We start from the raw sequence: 4533 nt of genomic DNA on the forward strand, positions 1-4533 counted from the left end.
TGAAATGGACAGGTGAAATGTGAAGAGAACAAAGAGTGATGGACAGTGAACTTTTCCTCTGATGACTTGACCCAGACCAGTGGCCCATTTGAATGGTGTTGTATCCTTTCCAGTCTCGTTTGCCCTGTATAGAGAAGTTCTTGCCATTATTTTCCCACATGGTACTCTCCCCAGTGCCAACATGAGGCAAGTCTCTTCCTCACAGGTGATGTTCAGGAAGTTTGTGGAATGAGTTAGAAAAGGAATGCTTCCAGCAGCTGCTCCCTTCCAGACTAGTTACTATTTTCTCCCCCTGTATTCACTTTCCATACTTCCCATTGATTCTATACATTGCTTTACTTTGTCTACTTAACTTTTCTTAGAATTGCTGTTTTTCTTACTTTCTGCTGTTTCTTTTTTTCTCATATAATTATAGTAGTCTCTTATTTATTTAAAATTTGTTTTTAAAGTTTATTTTATGAGAGAGACAGAGTATAAGCGGGGGAGGGGCAAAGAGAGACGGAGACAGAATCGGAAGTAGACTCCAGGCTCTGAGCTGTAAGCATAGAGCCCCGTGTGGGGCCAGAACTCACAAACCATGGTATCATGACCTGAGCTGAAGTCAGACACTTAACCGACTGAGCCACCCAGGCGCTCCTCTTTTTTTTTTGTTTATTTTTGAGAGAGAGAGAGAGTGACAGAGTGCAAGCGGGGTAGGGAGAGAGAGAGAGAGAGAGAGCAGAATCTGAAGCAGGCTCCAGGCTCTGAGCTGTCAGCCCAGAGACTGATACAGGGCTGGAACCCAGGAACCCTGAGATCATAACCTGAGCCAAAGTCGGATGCTTAACCGACTGAGCCACCCTGGAGCCTCCTCCAGGGTTTTCTAGGAGATTCTATATTTAAGCATTTCAAGAGCACTTCAAGTCTCTACTGATTTGTGAACTCATGTGATTTAAGAGTCACATTATGTAGGAGTGTCTTTACTGATTTATTCAAGAAGTTTTCTGTGTGTTGTTATAAACATTTATAAAGCAGTAGCTTTCAAGAATTTTTTACTATAATACATTCTACATTTTATATCATTTTCTGGCATACATCTGTATCTAACCTCAGTAGTAGTTCTACAGAACACTTCTTACTTACTATATGGGATACAATGTGATATTTTTTGTTTTGTTCTATTTAAAACATTTTTATTTCAAATGCTGGTTGCAACCCATTAAATTGATTCCAATCCACTAATGGCTTGCACTCCACGGTTGGAATCAGGGATCAAGAGAAGTTACCCAATGTTCTGGATGCCTTTCCCCTCCTGGTTACCAACGTGCAATCTTCAGGGAGTGGCTGAGTATTCACATCTGCATCAGATTCAGGCTTCACAACCATAGAGAAGTAAAATGAAGTTATAAACAGGGAACATACTTCTTCACTTCACTATCATACTAGTCATAGTGGGATTCTATGAGGTGAAATTCTTAGAGGTGAATAAAGATTGTAAGGCCACATGATTAAAAAATAATATATTCGCATTTTCTACATTATCTGCCACTAAGTCCTATCCTGCATTTCATGGAAATAACAAAAACTTCCGGGGCTTCTCATGTAGAAATAGTCTTCTGTTGTCCCTTATTAGTATAGTGGGTATTTACCTGTTTCTATTCTTCCACTAATTCAGACAGTAGCTGAATCAGAGTTTTTGGGTAGTCTATCTTCTTAAAGTGGACCAATAAATAGGAGATCAAAAGAAGGATGAGGAGCAGAGTAGTTCTGGATGAAATGAGGTTGTTGATTTTTCTCTTCTGGGTGAAATGAGGTTGCTGATCTCAGAAGGCAGATTATGTGCTCCCCCTCCCACCCCAGATTTATACTTTACTCAGAGTGACACAGGTTATATTTTCTCTCTTGAGAGCATGCACTGGGGAAGCAACAGAATGAGGAACACAAGTTGCCTCTGGAATCCTTGTTTGGAACAGGCTAATGAATGTCCTTTGTTGACAATTTTGGGAACAAATTCTGAACATATGGTTAAGGGATGAGGGTCCAGAGAGACTAGCTTAGAGGTGGGGTTGGGAGGAGCAAGGGAGCTACAGCTGCAGAGAAGAGGAAGACTATGGAGTCATACATTTGTCTTCCCCATGAGTGGGAATAGCTGCACTTGACCATGGATAAAGAACTTAGCCAGAACCATTTGTGGGCCACACAGTCCTGAAAAAAGTCCCATTTTCTAAGCATCACTAACCTAGTTGTAATTAGCCCATCTATAGACTATTGGCTAAAGATAGTAAGCAGTAATTTTCATTTTTTTTTCAATACCCATGCAGAAATAAAATACAGAATAGATAAAAGTGGAATGCTCAGATTGAGGTAGGAGTCTTACATTGGCCTGTGAGTTACTTCTGAGAAAACACTTGAACATTTTCGGTTGAAGGCAGTGAAGAACTTGTTTTATATATGTGTGTATATATATACATATGTATATATATATATATATAAATACACACACACACACACACACACACACATATATGGCTAACCTTTTGCCACCTGAAGATGCCTTCACAGCAGTTAATTTAACCAAATGTAACACAGTGACCCACTCTCTCTTGAATGACACAAGAAATTTCATGTCTCTGAATGTCTCTTTCCTATTCTGTAAAACAGAGATCATAATGCCCATTAAGTAGGCTTGTAATTGTTAAAGACCAAATAGTTGGTATATAGTATATGCCCCACAGATATTTCCCATTTTCTCTTCTCCAGTGATGGAATCACTTTAAAAGTGTATCTGGAAATAGTTCAGTTGTTTCTTTCAAATATGTTTATAGAGATGAAAGCAAAAATAAAAATGTATTCTGAGCTTTTGGGTGCATTTTTCTACATGCATCTATTATATATATATATATATATATATAATCAATTATATTGATAATATATATATAATCAATTATATTGATAATATATATTATCAATTATATTGATTGAATCTTCATTTTACTTACTCATTTCTTTGTTCTATTAATTACTGAGATACAGATATTAAAATCTTTTTACTCTGAGTTGCATCTGGCTATTTCACCTTGTGGATATATGTGCCTTATAGATAGATATATAAGAAATATTTGGCCTTTGTCCCTCTTCCTGGCAAAGAGCTCCTAAAACTCTTGGAATTTCCTGATTGATAGGGATGTCTTTTACTTTGAATTTATGCTAGTAAGGTGACTTAGGATGAGGACCCTAGTTAGCCTTAGAATGTGGCTGGTCATCAGAAAGACCACATGACTAGAGGACTGGAAACTTTAGCCCCATTTACTGTTCTTTGGGGAGGGCAGAGAGGGGTGGAGATTAAGTACTATTAAAAAGTTGAACAAGGTTATTTGGGGAGGTTCTGTGTTGGTGAACACATTGAGGTGCCAGGAGGGTGGTGTGTTAGGAGAGGGCATGGAAACTCTGTGCCTTCCTGATCCCCCACCCCCCATGAACCTCTTCCATTTGGCTGTTCCTGAGAGGTATCCTGTATAGGAAACTGGCAGTAGTACATACACCACTTGCATATTACTATGGGCAATATTTGGAAGGACGAACATTAGAATAGTAATGTTTCTTTCTGGATGTTGCAGTTTCTATGAATTTTTTCACTTTTCATATCTGTCTGAATTTTTCTATAATATTTGTTATGTAATTTAGACAAGAAGGCTATCTTCTTACTCATTACATTTGTATGAATCATGTGTAAACAAATGACTAAGAACAGATAGCTTATTTGTCAGTGCAATCTTATTATTTTATGCTTGGACTATGTTTATTGCTATTATTGCCTCTTTTTCTCTCTAAAGACATTATCCCCATTGTGCTTGGCTTAGGATTTTTTTTGTCAAAGTAAATTATACTTTAAATTCATTAGAGACTTTGAATCAGGGCCTCCAAGGACTTTTTAAAGTAGTTTTCAGCATGCGTGTTTGGATGGAGGAAATAAACAGGGTCATAAGTGTAAAAACATGTTTGTCCAGAGAAAATCAGAACATCTACTTTTGCAGAGCTAGAGAGGCTTCTGAACTCCTCCTTGCTCTTTAAAGTTTATTATTTTCCTTCCAGTTTCCTAGCATAGAAATGTTTCCCAATTTTAAATTAGAATAGTATTTTTTACAAATTCAGAAACCATGTGTATACATATATGGTTAATATAGGTTCTTGGGGGGCCAGGGATTAGGAATATACTTAGCTGATACTATTAGTATGTTTTTGCTCAACTCTGAGGCTCACTAAGGTCATTTGAGGTATAGCTTCCTGGTGATACAATGAGGAATGTCAAAGGTGAGTACTGACACGTTTTCAAGCCAACTGTCACCAGATCAAAAATGTGGGGGGGCTCCTGGGTGGCGCAGTCGGTTAAACGTCCGACTTCAGCCAGGTCACAATCTCGTGGTCCGTGAGTTCAAGCCCCGCGTCAGGCTCTGGGCTGATGGCTCAGAGCCTGGAGCCTGTTTCCGATTCTGTGTCTCCCTCTCTCTCTGCCCCTCCCCTGTTCATGCTCAGTCTCTCTCTGTCCCCCCCCCC

Source organism: Herpailurus yagouaroundi, unplaced genomic scaffold, assembly GCF_014898765.1.
Source record: "Herpailurus yagouaroundi ecotype Mexico unplaced genomic scaffold, PumYag 182, whole genome shotgun sequence".
Classification (NCBI taxonomy): Eukaryota; Metazoa; Chordata; class Mammalia; order Carnivora; family Felidae; genus Herpailurus; species Herpailurus yagouaroundi.